This window comes from Triticum aestivum, chromosome 4A (assembly GCF_018294505.1).
Source record: "Triticum aestivum cultivar Chinese Spring chromosome 4A, IWGSC CS RefSeq v2.1, whole genome shotgun sequence".
Lineage (NCBI taxonomy): Eukaryota > Viridiplantae > Streptophyta > Magnoliopsida > Poales > Poaceae > Triticum > Triticum aestivum.
In genome coordinates this window covers 748,959,155-748,977,529 of record NC_057803.1, presented here as the reverse complement: position 1 = coordinate 748,977,529, position 18,375 = coordinate 748,959,155, and the positions used below count along the sequence as shown (strand labels likewise).

Sequence of the window (18,375 nt, the reverse complement as noted above, 5' to 3'; positions counted from 1 at the left end):
TTGATCAAGTTTTGCAGAGATGTGAAGAAACTAATCTTGTCTTGAATTGGGAAAAGTGCCACTTTATGGTTAATGAAGGTATTGTCTTGGGACACAAAGTTTCTGAAAGAGGTATTGAAGTTGATAAAGCCAAGGTTGATGCTATTGAAAAGATGCCATGTCCCAAGGACATCAAAGGTATAAGAAGTTTCCTTGGTCACGCCGGGTTTTATAGGAGGTTCATTAAGGACTTCTCAAAAATTTCTCGGCCTCTGACTAATTTGTTACAAAAAGATGTACCATTTGTCTTTGATGATGATTGTGTAGAAGCATTTGAAATACTTAAGAAAGAATTAGTATCTGCACCTATTGTTCAGCCACCTGATTGGAATTTACCCTTCGAAATTATGTGTGATGCTAGTGATTATGTTGTAGGTGTTGTTCTAGGGCAAAGAGTTGATAAGAAATTAAATTTATCCATTATGCTAGTAAGACTCTAGACAATGCTCAAAGAAACTATGCCACTACCGAAAAGGAACTTTTAGCAGTTGTGTTTGCTTGTGATAAATTCAGACCCTATATTGTTGATTCTAAAGTAACTATTCACACCGATCATGCTGCTATTAAATATGTTATGGAAAAGAAAGATGCTAAACCTAGACTTATTAGATGGGTTCTCTTGTTGCAAGAATTTGATTTGCATATTGTTGATAGAAAAGGAGCTGAGAACCCCGTTGCAGATAACTTATCTAGGTTAGAGAATGTTCTTGATGACCCACTATCTATTGATGATAGCTTTCCTGATGAACAATTAAATGTCGTAAGCACTTCTCGTAGCACTCCATGGTATGCTGATTATGCTAATTATATTGTTGCTAAATTTATACCACCTAGCTTCACATACCAACAAAAGAAAAAGTTCTATGATTTGCGACATTACTTTTGGGATGACCCGCATCTTTATAAAGAAGGAGTAGATGGTGTTATTAGACGTTGTGTACCTGAGCATGAACAGGAACAGATCCTACGCAAGTGTCACTCCGAAGCTTATGGAGGACACCACGCCGGAGATAGAACTGCACATAAGGTATTGCAATCTGGTTTTTATTGGCCTACTCTCTTCAAGGATGCCCGTAAGTTTGTTTTATCTTGTGATGAATGTCAAAGAATTGGTAATATTAGTAGACGTCAATAAATGCCTATGAATTATTCACTTGTTATTGAACCATTTGATGTTTGAGGCTTTGATTATATGGGACCTTTTCCTGCCTCTAATGGATATACACATATTTTAGTTGTTGTTGATTACGTTACTAAGTGGGTAGAAGCTATTCCAACTAGTAGTGTTGATCATAACACTTCTATTAAAATGCTTAAGGAAGTTATTTTTCCGAGGTTTGGAGTCCCTAGATATTTAATGACTGATGGTGGTTCACACTTTATTCATGGTGCTTTCCGTAAAATGCTTGCTAAATATGACGTTAATCATAGAATTGCATCTCCATATCACCCGCAGTCTAGTGGTCAAGTAGAATTGAGTAATAGAGAGCTCAAATTAATTTTGCAAAAGACTATTAATAGGTCTAGAAAGAATTGGTCCAAGAAACTTGATGATGCATTATGGGCCTATAGAACTGCATATAAGAATCCTATGGGTATGTTTCCGTATAAAATGGTTTATGGAAAAGCATGTCACGTACCTCTCGAACTAGAACATAAGGCATATTGGGCTATTAAAGAGCTCAACTATGATTTCAAACTTGCCGGTGAGAAGAGGTTTTGATATTAGCTCACTTGATGAATGGAGAACCCAAGCCTATGAAAATGCCAAGTTATTTAAAGAAAAAGTTAAAAGATGGCATGACAAAAGGATACAAAAGCGTGAGTTTAATTTAGGTGATTATGTATTGCTATACAAATCTCGTTTAAGATTTTTTGCAGGAAAACTTCTCTCCAAATGGGAAGGTCCCCACGTTATCGAGGAGGTCTACCGTTCTGGTGCCATAAAAATCAACAACTTCGAAGGCACAAATCCGAAGGTGGTAAACGGTCAAAGGATCAAACACTATATCTCAGGTAATCCTATAAATGTTGAAACCAATATGATTCAAACCGTAACCCCGGAGGAATACATAAGGGACACCTTCCAGAATGTTCCAGTCTCCGAAAAGGAATAGGTATGTATTACGGTAAGTAAACCGACTCCAAAACAAATTCTAAGGCAATATTTCTCCGTTTTGGAATATTTAGAAAAATATAAAAATAAGTAGCAGTCGGGGGAGGACACGAGGCCTCCACGAGGATGGAGGGCGCGCCCTACCGCCCTGGGCGCGCCCCCTACCTCGTGAGAATCTCGTGTGCCCTCCGGACTCTGTTTTCTTGCACGATACGTATTTCGGTCGGTAAAAATTCATTATATTTTCTCCCGAAGGTTTTGACGACCGTGTCACGCGAATATCCTCTGTTTTCGTTTCGAGCTGTTTCCGTTGCAGATTTGAGTATTCCGGAGACTCGATCATCCTTCTATGAGGGTGAGCCTATGCCATGGAAGGTGGACGACAAGCTTGCATCATCAACAACACCTTCTTCACCAACAACAAAGGAGGCATAATCACATGGGTATGGGCACTCCCCTTGGCAACTGCCAAGCTTGGGGGAGGTGCCGCGGTATCGTATCACCATCACAACTCCTATCTTTACCGTTTTTCTTAGTTCTATCCTATCAGTAGTATCTTGATTTAGTAGAATAAAGTCATAGCATGATCTAGTTCTGAAGTTTTGCTTTATGATCCCTCTATGCAATCGAGTCTGTGAGCTATATATAATAAAGATTAGTGTTGAGTCAAGGGCTTGATTACTTTGTCATGATCTTGAGTGAATAAAAGAAAAGAATAAAAAGAAACAAAGAGCTCATATTGATCTTATTGAAAGTAATGACTTCACATAGAAAGAGTATGATGATTAAAAGTTGTTGGGAGTTGGCAAATATAGTTTTGGTCATCGCTGCAATTAATAGGAAGTAATAAGGAGAGAGAGGTTTCACATATAGATATATTATCATTGACATCTTTTATGATTGGGAGCACTCATTAAAATATGACATGCTAAAGAGTTGATGTTGGACAAGGAAGACAACATAATGAGTTATGTTTTTTTATATCTGAGATAAAGTATGTTGTCATGGTTCCTCTAACATGTTGAGATTGCCTTTCCCCCTCATGCTAGCCAAATTCTCAGCACCAAGTAGAGATACTACTTGTGCTTCCAAATACCCTTAAACCAGTTTAGCCATGAGAGTCCACCATATCTACCTATGGATTGAGTAAGATCCTTCAAGTAAGTTGTCATCGGTGCAAGCAATAAAAATTGCTCTCCTATATGCATGACTTATTAGTGCAGAGAAATAAGCTTTGTACGAACTTGTTGTGGAAGTAATAAAAGCGACGGACTGCATAATAAAGTTCCACATACAAGGGGCAATATAAAGTGACGTTCTTTTGCATTAAGATTTTGTGCATCCAACCATAAAAGCGCATGGCAACCTCTGCTTCCCTCTGCGAAGGGCCTATCTTTTATTATTATCCTCTACCTTATGCAAGAGTCACGGTGATCTTCACCTTTCCCTTTTTATTTTTATCCTTTGGCAAGCCCAGCATATTGGAAAGAACATGATATATATATATATATATATATATATATATATATATATATATATATATATACATATTGGATGTAGGGGAGCATGAATTATTATTGTTCACATTACCCTTAAGGTAAAAGGTTGTGGGGCAAAACTATAAGCCCCTATCTTTCTCTGTGTCCGACTAAAACTTCGCAACCACAAGTATTGCGTGAGTGCTAGCAATTATGAAGGACTAAGTGGTAGTTGAGTATGTGGACTTGCTTTTAAGCTCTGACATAGACTCTTTCCGATGTTATGATAAATTGCAATTGCTTCAATGACTGAGGTTATAATTTGTTGATGCCCAATAAGGTTTCTGATTCATACTTTTGCATTGTGAAAAGATCATCACTTGAACATAAGTAATCATATGACAAAATTTATATATGTTGCTGTTATGAGAATAATCATGATGCCTTCATGTCCGTATTTTTTTTTATCGACGCCTCTACCTCTAAACATGAGGGCATATTTATTGTTATCGGCTTTTCGCTTGAGGACAAGCGAGGTCTAAGCTTGGGGGAGTTGATACATCCATTTTGCATCATGCTTTTATATCGATATTTATCGTATTATGGGATGTTATTTCACGTTATGTCACAATACTTATGGCTATTCTCTCTTATTTTACAAGGTTTATATGAAGAGGGAGAATGCCGGCAGCTGGAATTCTGGGCTGGAAAAGGAGCAAATATTGAAGGACTATTCTGCGCAACTCCAAAAGTCCTGAAACTCCACGAAATACCTTAAAATAAATAAAGAAAAATCATCGCCAAAGATGAAGGCCAGGGGGCCCACACCCTGCTCACGAGGGTGGGGGGCGCGCCCCTACCTCGTGGGCCCCCTGGTGGCTCTCCGACGTCCATCTTCTCCTATATGAAGTCTTTCGATGAGAAAAAAAATCATAAGCAACCTTTCGGGAGAGACTCCGCCGCCACGAGGCGGAACCTTGGCGGAATCAATCTAGGGCTCCGGCAGAGCTGTGCTGCCGGGGACACTTCCCTCCGGGAGGGGGAAATTATCGTCATCATCATCACCAATGCTCCTCTCATCAGGAGAGGGCAATCTCCATTAACATCTTCACCAGCACCATCTCATCTCCAAACCCTAGTTCATCTCTTGTATCCAATTCTTGTCTCCAAGTCCGGGATTGGTGCTAGTAGCTTGCTAGTAGTGTTGATTACTCCTTGTAGTTGATGCTAGTTGGTTTACTTGGTGGAAGATCATATGTTCAGATCCTTTATGCATATTATTACCCCTCTGATTATGAACATGAATATGCTTTGTGAGTAGTTACGTTTGTTCCTGAGGACACGGGAGAAGTCTTGCTATTAGTAGTCATGTGAATTTGGTATTCGTTCGATATTTTGATGAGATGTATGTTGTCTAACCTCTAGTGGTGTTATGTGAATGTCGACTACATAACACTTCACCATTATTTGGGCCTAGAGGAAGGCATTGGGAAGTAATAAGTAGATGATGGGTTGCTAGAGTGACAGAAGCTTGAACCCTAATTTATGCGTTGCTTCGTAAGGGGCTGATTTGGATCCATATTTTTCATGCTATGGTTAGATTTACCTTAATACTTTTGTTGTAGTTGCGGATGCTTGCAATAGAGGTTAATCATAAGTGGGATGCTTGTTCAAGTAAGAACAACACCCAAGCACCGGTCCACCCACATATCAAATTATCAAAGTACCAAACGCGAATCATATGAGCGTGATGAAAACTAGCTTGACGATATTCCCATGTGTCCTCGGGAGCGCTTTTCCTATTATAAGAGTTTGTTCCGGCTTGTCCTTTGCTACAAAAAGGATTGGGCCACCTTGCTGCACCTTATTTACTTTTGTTACTTGTTGCTCGTTACAATTTATCTTATCACAAAACTATCTGTTACCACTTATTTCAGTACTTGCAGAGAATACCTTGCTGAAAACCGCTTATCATTTCCTTCTGCTCTTCGTTGGGTTCGACACTCTTACTTATCGAAAGGACTACGATAGATCCCCTATACTTGTGGGTCATTAGTGGCTCGAACCGCGACTGAAGACCCCACCTTTAGTCGCGGTTGGAGCCACCAACACGGAATAAAGGCATGTGCTTCCCGTGTGCGCAGTGCAGGAAGTTTAGTCCCACCTCACCGAGTGAAGGGCAGTCGCACTGGTTTATAAACCCAGCCGCAACTGCTTCTTCGAGCTCCTCTCCAAAGAAGGCCTTCTGGGCCTACCTGTGTTGCGTTGCCTTGTGGGCCTACTGAGCCTTGTGGGTCTGCATCCTGGCCCAACTATAGGTTAGGTTTCTAGTCGTATGCAGGTCGTTGTGGCCCAGTAGGCGGGCTTTTCTAAAAAAAATCTGCTTTATTTATTTTTCTTTTATTTCTGAGTTGTTTTTGCTTTATTTAGAGTTTCTTTGTGAATCTTTTTGCATTAGGTAAAAAAATTTATAAACTTTCTGTTACTGCTGGTAGTTTTCAAATTTGAATAGTTTAAATTTGAATTATTTAAAATTTATGTGAATCACTAGTTTGTGAATAACTTTACTTTAAAAATAGATTTTTCAGTGATACTTTTTTCTTCTGTTTAATATTAGTGTGTTTTACCATTATATTCAATTTGTTAATACTTAGTTTATATAAAAATGAAATGCCTTTGTAATAGATGAGTTTTCGTCCTCCTAAACCCTGATACTTCAAAAGAGATTTCTAATTTTGTACATGAAGTGGATCCAGTTTTTGCTGTAACCCTCTCAACTTTTTACCACATGCTATGTGGGTGAAATGATGATATCATGCCAACTTTCGACCTTTTCAGAGTTCTTTTGAAGTGCTTTTCATTTTCAGGGTCTTTTAGCTCAAAATAATCAGATATTGCCTGAAAGATAGCAAATGAAGTCAGAAAGGGTTAAAAATTGATGACGTGGCTTCGAATGGTGCATACTGAATGCACAAAAAGTCTGGAGTTGAAATAAGTTCAAAAAAATGAAATGCCTTTGTAACAGATGAGTTTTCGTCCCAAACCCTGATACTTCGAAAGAGATTGTCCATTTTGTACACGAAGTGCATCCATTTTTTGCCGTAACCCTCTCAGCATTTTAGCACATGCTATGTGGGTGAAATGATGATACCATGCCAACTTTCAACCTTTTCAGAGTTCATTTGTCGTGTTGTTCAATTTCAGGGTGTTTTAGCTTAAAAATATCAATAAATGTAGTAAAAATAGCAAATGAAGTAAGAAAGGGTTGAAAGTTGATGACGTTTGTCCGAAGCACATAAGTACACATTTCAAATACCAAAACACATAAGCACCCTAACTCTTACAAAGATTCCCTCCGGTTTGTCCAAAGTGGGACTTTCCAGATATATAAGTTCGGAAACTCGATCACTAGAGAAGAAAGTGATGACAGTGAAGCCGGTCACATCCGAGACTGGGATCTTTGGGTGTAAAACTTTTTGTTCGTGTGTGTCGCATTGCGCCATAACCATGGACAATCTTCACCATTTAACTGGATGCCCGGGTCAACATTCACTGTGATGGGAGCAATTTCACGAAACTTTTCATAATCTTCTGACATGTCCGTCTTGTCATCCACTCCCACGGTGTTTCTTTTACTTGAAAGAACTATGTGGCACTTTGGCTCATCGTATGATGTATTCGCTTCCTTATCATTTTTTTCTAGGCTTGGTAGACATGTCCTTCACATAGAAAACCTACGCCACATCATTGGCTAGGACGAATGGTTCGTCTGCGTATGCAAGATTGTTGAGATCAACTATTGTCATTCTGTACTGCGGGTCTTCCTTCATGCCGCCTCCTGTCAGATTGACCCATTTGCACCAAAACAAAGGGACCTTCAAATCACTTTCACAGTCAAGTTCCCATATCTCCTTTATGTAACCATAATATGTGTCCTTTCCCCTCTTGGTTGCTGCATCAAAGCAGACACCACTGTTTTGGTTGGTGCTCTTTTGATCTTGAGCGATCGTGTAAAATGTATTCCCATTTATCTCATACCCTTTGAAAGTCATTATATTCGAAGACGGTAAATGGGACAGGAATTAGAGGTCATCTTCAACAGCGTCGTCATGCATGGCACGTGTCTGCAACCAACCGGCGAGAGTCCCCGTTTGTTCACGTGTAATCAAGTCGTCAGACTGCTCCGGATATTTGGAGCGTAGAATATTCTTGTGTTCCTCCATATACGGAGCCACCAAGGCGGAATTTTGTAGAACTGTATAGTGTGCTTGAGTGAGAGAATGCTCGTCCATACATATTATATGATTTGGTCCTAGCTTGCCATATATCTCCCAGCCTGTCCTTATGTCGCGATTCTGAAACACCAATCGGCTTAAGGTCTGGAATAAAGTCAACACAAAACTCAATGACCTCCTCATTTTCATGGCCCTTGGAGATGCTTCCTTCTGGCCTAGCACAATTATGAACATATTTCTTTAAGACTTTCATGAACCTCTCAAAGGGGAACATATTGTGTAGAAATACTAGACCCAGAACGGCAATCTCTTCGCATAGGTGAACTAGGATGTGCGTCATGATATTGAAGAAGGATGGTGGGAACACCAACTCGAAACTGACAAGGCATTGCACCAAATCATTCTCTAACCTTGGTATGATTTCTGGATTGATTATCTTCAGAGAGATTGCATTGAGGAATGCACATAGCTTCACAATGGCTAATCGGACATTTTCTGGTAGAAGCCCCCTCAATGCAACCGGAAGCAGCTGCGTCATAATCACGTGGCAGTCATGAGACTTTAGGTTCTAGAACTTTTTTCTCTGCCATATTTATTATTTCATTTATATTCGAAGTCAGACGGGACCTTCATACTGAGCAGGCATTCAAAGAAGATTTCCTTCTCTTCTTTGGTAAGAGCGTAGCTGGCATGACCCTGATGTATGCCGAATTTTCCGTGCATACATTGCTGATCCTCCCGTGCCTCCGATGTATCTTTTGTCTTCCCATACACGCCCAAGAAGCCAAGCAGGGTCACGCAAATGTTCTTCATCACGTGCATCACGTCGATTGCAGAGCGGACCTCTAGGTCTTTCCAATAGGGTAGGTCCCAAAATATAGATTTTTTCCTCCATATGGGTGCGCGTATGCCAGTGTCGTTCGGAACAGATTGTCCGCCAGGACCCTTTCTAAAAATTACCTTTAAATCCTTGACCATACATGTACATCATCACCAGTACGGTGACGAGGCTTCGTCTGGTGATCTGCCTCACATTTGAAATGCTTGCCTTTCTTTTTTATGGGATGCCTGCTCGAAAGAAATCGACGATGTCCCAGGTACACATTCTTCTTACAATTATCCAAATATATACTGTCGGTATCATCCAAATAGTACGTGCATTCGCGGTATCCCTTGTATGTCGGTCCTGAAAGGTTACTGAGAGCAAGACAATCATTGATGGTCACAAATAGAAACGCATGTAGGTCAAATTCTTCCTGATCGAGATAAGCCCATGCACGTACACCTTTTGCATTCCACAGTTGTAAGAGTTCTTCAACTAGTGGCCTTAGGTACACATCAATGTCACTGTCAGGTTACTTAGGGCCTTGGATGAGCACTGCCTCATCCGCACATCCTCACAACGGGTTTTTATATATTTCTGTGGCAAGTAATTCTGGACGGAGTAAGTATTCGTTAGGATAGTAACATGATAATTTTTCAAATTCTTAGTTGATTTATGGGAGATCATTATAGGATTACATATAAGAATATGGAACATATTACTATTTTGTTTATCCAAGTCTTTCCTGTCCCCTCGTCTTCATCTCCTTTATTTTTCTTCTTCCCTCGATCTGACATGTTATAATATATTTGTTGTAATGTATCTAAAAAGTAATTCTATCAAGTTAGTTTCTGAGACTACTCTGCATATTTGATTTTTTAAGTCTTTTAGGAAGAAAAAAACATCAATCAATAGTAAAAAGAACGACAAAATACATTTCCTTCAGCTACAAAGTAACAATGGACATATTTATTCACGGCCATTCCACTAGTTGAAGATACGTATGAGAGGAGCACTAGCTACAGCAATGGATCACAACATTTCTTGCATCAAGAGAGAGCGTAGAGACAAATTACTCATGCGTTGTAATGGTTGTTTCTTCATCCATTGGGGGAACACTTGCAGTAGAGATAAGGAAAACACTAGACGGGGAAGTCAATACACATTGGAGATTCTGAGAGATTCACGTAGCATAGTTTATGGAGATGTGGAGCTTTTCCTTGTACTGTTTACCGTAGATACAAAATGTTCTACCTGCCGGTTAGCCAAGGTTGAGATGCGACCTTGGGAGGGGCCAAAATAGCATCGGATGCCGCTGGTACCGAGTTGGGGTTCTTAAGACACTGCTTAGAATAGAGTATCCCGTTGGGGTGTACTACTAACTAGATGACTCGTTACGCCAATGGCGCAAGGGGCGAAAAGGAGCCAAGTATTGTGAGAATATTTAGACACCCAAGTCGAAAACCAAATGTGGCCAACACTCCCGCATCCTCTTCTTGAAAGCCGCCTTTTCTCACCGGATCTAACATAAAGAACAAATTTCAGAGAAAATATAAAGCATGGAAGGCTTTAAGTTGTACTATTGAGACCATACCACCATATCTTCATTTAATTTCTTTGGGAATCTAAAGGTCTAAGAGAATGGTACATGTGAGAAGCTGTGAATCGACAAAAAAATTTTAAATTAACCTCCAAACAAACATTTCAGTTATTTACCTGGGAAGCAACATCACTTCATTTCCAATAGAAATATGACCAGTTCATTTTCAAAGTAAAGATACTCATCCTTGAAAAGTGAAACAAAACTGCAGAAGAGCAAGGTGTCAAAATCAATTGAGAAATTAGATATTGATAGTTGAACTTGGCGAGCATAGCATATGCTAAGACCGGACAATATGATTAAACACAACAATGGAGCAAGTATCACAAGTAAACCAACACTGACACACTTCAGTAAATATGGTCTGAATATTTCAGAACTAAGTCTTAGGGTTTGGGTTCAGGGATGTGAAACTGCAGCAATTATCCAATTTACCGGCGGCGGCGGCAGACAGCGGGTCAAATGAAAATTCATGGAGTACTACTATCCAAACCACTAACTAAATCAAGACAGTGAATCTCAGACGAATACTCGGCAAGATCTGAAGATAGCAAGCATCTTCAGAGAAACGGAGAAAAGAACAATAGCTACAGCATGGAAGCCACCCTACTTGAGCGGCCGAGCTCAGACCCGTGCGGCTGCTAGCTGTTGCTGCACGCATGTGGATGGAGAAGGAGGAGATCCAACCGTGGTCAGGGACCCTGTGTTCCTGTTGCTCGTGGCCGGGACCCCGCCGGCGTGGGCGACGGGTGCGCTCGCTCGCGCTGGAGCTCGCCCTAGCCTCCCTGGTGTGGTGCGGGTCGCCATGGCCTGCCGTCGTGCGGTGCGACTGCAACCCTATCTCTTCCTGTTGAGCACGGAGGAGCCTTCTCATTCTTGCAACCTACGTACACGCAGAGAACGAAAGAGTGCTCATATCATACAGAAAATGCATGTAAGATTGTATCTTCAGGCACACATATATCTTCAACCGAAGCAAAGCAAACTCATACATATGCACATGATATCCCTGTAAGGATGTGACAAGAATATCGAGAATTAATATCAAGCAAGAAAAAAGCATGAGTTGCAGATTTAGTGAGGTGAGATAGGGCTGACTTGTAACTCACCAATGGCTGAAAGAAAACTTGTGATCAACTTCCTCCCTTTATTAACATACACCTCCAAACTCTGGAATCAAATCAGAAATCCAGATGGCAGGAACGAAAAAATAGATGTGAATGATCTTTATAGAAAACGAAAAAAACCACACTTGCAGGCTAAAGACATGTTTGTAAATAAAATAACAACATGTATGTAATCCGTCAGGGAAAATGATATTGCAAACAAAAATGTTAAATTTCTTCCTCTGTAAGGTGAAAACCCTCAAAAGGAGTAACCCCATGGTCCCATTCTAAATTTCTTGGGACATATATTAATATTATATTAATGACTAAAGTTTTCAAATTTCTCGGAAATTAATCATAAAGCTGAAGAATGCATGAAACAACGGACAAAATATATCTATCATAGGATTTCCTCAAAGACAAAAATACAAAGAGAGTATTGGGATAAATTATCAAATCTATTCAAGTGAGGAATGCATACCCAGGGGTTTCACCCCCCGACCTCCCCAAACACACACACACACACACACACACACACACACACACACACACACACACATCATGTTCTTGCCTCTAGTGTACAGCTTCTTATGTGAAGGCTGTACCAAAGTACATGAGATAACATGAGGTTAGTTATTTTTCACAGTGACAATCTTAATTGTGAGACATCACTATGCAATATCTCAGAGCTGGTAAACAAAGAGTTACACATTATTGAGGGTTTGTGACAGGATGGTATGCCGACAAGTTAAGGTGATAAAATTTTTGGTGTATTTTCTCTTATGGGCAAGGAAGCAAGAGCTTTGCTATTACAAATTTACTATACATACATGTTGGAAGTTTTTGCATACCTACAGCTTCGAACTGATTGGTTCATCCAATGCCCTCTCCTCTACCTCATAAATCATGAAGCCGTGTCGGACCATTAATCTTCTCCTCTAGCAAGCACCTGGGTAAAGATACTAAATCAAACACACACAAAAGTGCCAATGAATTACAGATTCTGCGGCACAAACTGAAGGTACGACAAACATTTGCTGCAGTAGTAGTTTAAACACATGCTGATTGCGACGGAGAACAGGATGGTTCTCATCGTTCTCATTTAAGCCCAGTCATCTCATTCATGTCAAGGGTACTGTAAAACATGATTGTTAAAATTCAGAAACATCAAACTATATAACATCCTCCTGACTATCACCAAAAAAGAAGAAGTGAATCCCTGCCACCGGAGATATTGGCACAACAAAATCAAAACCACTCACATGGGCACGCTCCTTAATCTCCACATACCTGTTGCACGCCTCAGGGTGTAGCTTACGAGAACTGAGCTCTTCACATCTACTAAACACAATCTGATACAAACAGACCATTCTACCACGGAGCTCGGGGAGAAACATGGCGGCGGCTCCTCGCCCTTTCACAATGAGCATGTTTGAGCCAATCAAGAAGGCAAAAAGGAAATGAACAAAACAATTGCAACTGAAGAAATCAGGATGCTCCTTGCAAATAACATATCTCTAGAACCCCCAAAAAATGAAACTGCAGTCCATAGGGCAGGTTGCGAAGTATGTGCGGCAGTAAACAAGAACTGCATGATCAGATCATCCTCGATGGCCAGCATGATGTCCTAATCACATAGCGGTGGTGCTACTAATTAAATTGATAACTGTGATGCTTTTATCTAAATCTGAAGACAACAAATGGTGTCATGAGACCGAGTTTAACTATGTGCGGAGGCAAACAAATACGGTTTTAGAATGACTACAGTCAAAACTACTTTTGTATTGACTAACAAAAAATAATAATTAGAATGATAACATGAGAATGAGGTTAGTAGATTCATGTCTTGGAAATTATGCATTTTGTGTGTTTTCTGCCTTTCGTGTCAATGTCAAACAGTATACACTTTGTACAATGCACTAACTGGTAATTGTCAGACAAACAGGAAGAGAAACCAAAGACTCGGAAAAGAGAGAGTAAGAACGAACACCGAGGACCTATCACTACTATGTTAATAGGCAAGTCTCGAGAGCAGTGTTGATACTTAGATGAGTGATTCAACGCTGGAGTACTAATTAGTGGTTGGGATTGCTCAAACCATCGAGCTGGGTATATTGTATATAATACGTAGTTGAGTGATCGCCTTTAGATGCTTCAGATGCTGAAGAGTATTTTCTAATTAACATTAACATATATATTATGCTATGCATCCTGACATATGCACTTCCTTGTAATTGTTGATATGTATGTATCATTGCTAGCAGCCGTCGTTGGCCTACTTGGAGAACAAATAAGCATTTTAACATAAGGGCATCACAAAAAAAATCCGAATAAAAAAACTATGTTAGGTTTGCAGTTTTTTTCATGCATCATCTGAGTTTAGTGTACTTTTTGTGCAGCAGCAACCTGAAGCCAAAAGACCCTAAGACTGTACAATCTAAAATAAAAACATGTCCACAAGCCTAATAACATTGAAATCTGAGTCCTGCTATAGCAATTCAAACAGTCAATAGTCAGAAGAGGCTAATTAAGGTACTGGTATAAGGTACTTGACTGGGTATACTTTTTTACTGATACAATAAAGCCATGGTTGTCATTGCATAGCTTTAGACAAAGTAATAAGGGCAATACCAAAAGATTTATGCATTAGTGCATGAACAAAGAGAAAATAAAATGAGCCTATAATGTCCCATGCTACATGAACACCAAATCAGGGCAACAGAAGATCACCCACACAAAAATGGAACTATGTGAGTATAAATTTTCACGAAAACAATAGTATGGTGAGATGCATTGTGTAATAAGGATTATAAGCTCGTGTATGTACATTTGAACAAATAGAAGATTAAGAAAGGGGAACATGCAACAAAAAAAGCTTTCGAGAAGTAGTAGTAATTTTACCTCTGTAACAGAGGAAGTAAAAAATGTATTGGTTGGCATTTCCTCCTGATGGCGAATTGCCTGGGATAAAAAAAGCAGTAGCTATAATGATGGTGTTACTTTCTTGTGCAAGCATCAAAACTTCGCCAAAAATTAAAATATACTTGGAGCATTGTACCTTTATTTTCCCTATAATCATTTCCCTTGCTTCTAGATTATATGATGGCGGTGCAAGCTAGCCAACATTTTCAGATTGGTCCATCCAAAAAGCACCCCAAAGGTAACAGTTGGATTGATTGTCATCACGCGATTATCAGAAATTCAGTTCGTGCTTAATAGTAAATAGAAGTGCAGGACATGCTCATCCCGCTTACTTAGGACTCATAGGCCTTATCTAATCCCTCTCCAAAGAAAATATTTCAATGCAGTTCTTCCTTGTCTGCAGGAAGTGCAGGACATGCTCATCCCTCTTACTTAGGAAACATCGGACCGTAAAAGAATTGAGGAGACAAGTAGACAACAACACAGACCTTCCAATGCAGTCCACAGGGGCTCTACTAACTCTGGGAAGTCAATCTCATCAAGCGCTTTGAAGACATCTTCGGCGTTGCTTGTCTGCATTTTTCCTTCCTTGCACACATCATCTGCCCTGCAAATAAGATCACACTCATGTTACTATCATCATCCAAAAAGCATCACATCACAAGTGTAAGCATAATATTATTTATACTCTCAGGTGGCTCTCCCCTCTACCAAACAGCAGAGCAATTAGCTAAAAATCTTAATTATGCAAATCCTAAACCAGCAGTGCTAACTATAAACCCCCAAACATTTCATATAAGCATCATACTTCAATACCTCTGTAACCTCTGCGCCGTGAAGAATGAAAACTGCAGAAGCCTGAAGCTTTTCTTCTTCAGAAAACTGCAAGTGTTAACACGCATTCACTCAAAGTTTAGCTTTTCTTCATTCTTCTGAAAAATCAAAATTATTAGTGGCGAAGATAATCTTCTCCATTAACCACTCCGTGTTTGCTGCTACTACAGATATGAACAAGTTCCCAGTACTTAGGGGGCAACAGTATATATAATCTTCTAATGCTCCAATATAGGATTATGACAAGTAGTTCCAGTACCTAATATCCTTGTAACTAATCAATCTCTATTGCCTCATGTGCCACACTGTCCAAAAGATTCATAGTAAAAGCTAGCCTTTTCACGTCAGCATATTCCTCAAGAAATCTTCCTCCTCGGGTATTTACACAAACATCTCTTGTGCACACCTGCAACCTCACAGTAGGGGAGAAAAAAAAGGTGTTGCAGATTAGTGGTGGAGTTAGAAGAGATGTTCAAAACTGGGAGTGGGAGACAAGGTAAGACCTCGAGATGTTCAAGACTTGGCTCGTCTGACGTCGTTGGCTCGCGGAGACGGAAGGCATGTTGGTGGTGCCACCTCCTGCAGTGCAGCTACAATCCAAGATCCTCATGCTGATTTGAGAACCTGAGGGAGAGGAAAAGGTCGGATGGCAGCAGCAGCGGAGCAGCCACCTATGCTCCCCTTACCCATTGGAATCGGGCTGAAGTACATGAGGTGCGGAGGTGGTGCAGCCAGCCGGTGGCGGCCACGATGCGGGAAGCCATGGGAAGGAAGGAGGAGCCGCCGCCGGATGGGGAGGAAGGAGGAGCCGCATCACGGGCCCCGCCTCTCGGTCCACAGCCCGCGCCGCCGCAGACGTCCCAAGCCCCGTGGAGTGCGCCGCCGGCGACAAGCGCCCACGCCGCCGCGGACGTCCCGAGCCCCGTGGAGTGCGCCGCCACCCGGAATGTGAAGAGGAGGGAGGGGCTCGCGGCACCAGGAGGCTAGGGTTCGTGGGAGGGGATCGGGGAAGAGAGCAACGTGGGTGGGTGGGGGCTCGAGTGTGAGTGGAGGCAGCGGCTAGGTTTCTCCACGGGCGGGCAGCGTTTTATATGCCTGCGCCTGAAATGACTAAAATGCCCTTGAAGGGGCATGGAATTCACAGGCGGTGGCACGAGAACTGTTCATGGTGATTTAAAGGCGACGTGGAGGCCTTCATCCTGCCTATGACTTCTTGAGGGTTTATATGTTCAATTGTATTAGAGCACTACAAGCTTTCTCAATCTTCATGTACCTTTACAAGATGCCTCTGCAGTTCACGGTTAAGCAGACAGAGAATATATTCGCAAAAAAAAGCAGACATAGAATATATTGTTTATCGACTGCTGCCATGCCACCCGCTCTGCAAATTGTTAAACTTAGCTTGTCATCGGGGTTGTGCATGATTTAAATATTTTGTGTGGGGAAGATGGAGCATAGCCAGACTATATGATTTTGTAGGGATAACTTTCTTTGGCCATGTTATTTTGAGAAGACATAATTGCTTAGTTAGTATGCTTGAAGTATTATTATTTTTATGTCAATATGAACTTTTGTCTTGAATCTTTCGGATCTGAATATTCATACCACAGTTAAGAGGATTTACATTGAAATTATGCCAAAGTATCATTCCGCATCAAAAATTCTCTTTTTATCATTTACCTACTCGAGGACGAGCAGGAATTAAGCTTGGGGATGCCTGATACGTCTTCAACGTATCTACAATGATTGATTGCTCCATGCTACTTTATCTACTGTTTTAGGCTTTATTTTGCACTTTTATATTACTTTTGGGACTAACCTATTAACCGGAGGCCCAGCCTAGAATTGTTGTTTTTTGCCTATTTCAGCATTTCGAAGAAAAGGAATATCAAACGGAGTCCAAACGGAATGAAACCTTCGGGAACGTGATTTTCTCGCCGAACGTGATCCAGAGAACTTGGGGTGCAAGTCAAGAAGCAACCGGAGCCTCCACGAGATAGGAGGGTGCACGCCCCCCTGTCTCGTGGGCCCCTCGGGCGGCCACCGACGTACTTCTTCTTCCTATATATACCTACGTACCCCGGAAACATCCAGGGGCACCATGAAACACAATTTCCACCACCGTAACCTTCTGTATCCGTGAGATCCCATCTTGGAGCCTTCGCCGGCACTCTGCCGGAGGGGGAACCAAGCACGGGGGGCCTCTACATCAACATCCTTGCCCCTCCGATGAGTTGTGAGTAGTTTATCACAGACCTACGGGTCCTTAGTTATTAGCTAGATGGCTTCTTCTCTCTTTTTGGATCTCAATACAATGTTCTCCCCCCTCTCTTGTGGAGATCTATTTGATGTAATTTCTTTTTGCGGTGTGTTTGTCGAGATCCGATGAATTGTGGGTTTATGATTAAGTTTATCTATGAATAATATTTGAATCTTCTCTGAATTCTTTTATGTATGATTGAGTTATCTTTGCAAGTCTCTTTGAATTATCGGTTTAGTTTGGCCTACTAGATTGATCTTTATTGCCATGGGAGAAGTGCTTAGCTTTGGGTTCAATCTTGCGGTGTCCTTACCCAGTGACAGAAAGTGTTGCAAGGCACGTATTGTATTGTTGCCATCAAGGATAACAAGATGGGGTTTATATCATATTGCATGAGTTTATCCCTCTACATCATGTCATCTTGCTTAATGCATTACTCTGTTCTTATGAACTTAATACTCTAGATGCATGCTGGATAGCGGTCGATGTGTGGAGTAATAGTAGTAGATGCAGGCAGGAGTCGGTCCACTTGTTATGGACGTGATGCCTATATACATGATCATGCCTAGATAATCTCATAACTATGCACTTTTCTATCAATTGCTCGACAGTAATGTGTTCACCCACCATAATACTTATGCTATCTTGAGAGAAGCCTCTAGTGAAACCTATGGCCCCCAGGTCTATCTCTTATTATATTTGCTTCCAATCTATTTTTATTTGCATCTTTACTTTTTGCATCTATACCAAAAATACCAAAAATATTATTTAGTATCTTTATTAGATCTCACTTTCGCAAGTGGCCTGAAGGGATTGACAACCCCTTTATTGCGTTGGTTGCGAGTTCTCAGTTTGTTTGTGTAGGTGCATGGGACTTTTGAGGAGCCTCCTACTGGATTGATACCTTGGTTCTCAAAAACCGAGGGAAATACTTACGCTACACTTTGCTGCATCACCCTCTC

General features: G+C 40.9%; 1 long non-coding RNA gene across 1 annotated transcript; it reads right to left on the bottom strand.

Annotated features, from left to right (window-relative positions):
- Positions 1-9,844: 9,844 nt before the first annotated feature.
- LOC123083613 (uncharacterized) lies at positions 9,845-15,349 on the bottom strand. The gene is made up of 5 exons (XR_006439333.1): positions 15,136-15,349; positions 14,808-14,926; positions 14,456-14,716; positions 12,249-14,358; positions 9,845-11,461 (listed from the first exon to the last, which is right to left on the bottom strand). It is a non-coding gene; the product is annotated as an uncharacterized lncRNA (long non-coding RNA).
- Positions 15,350-18,375: the final 3,026 nt, after the last annotated feature.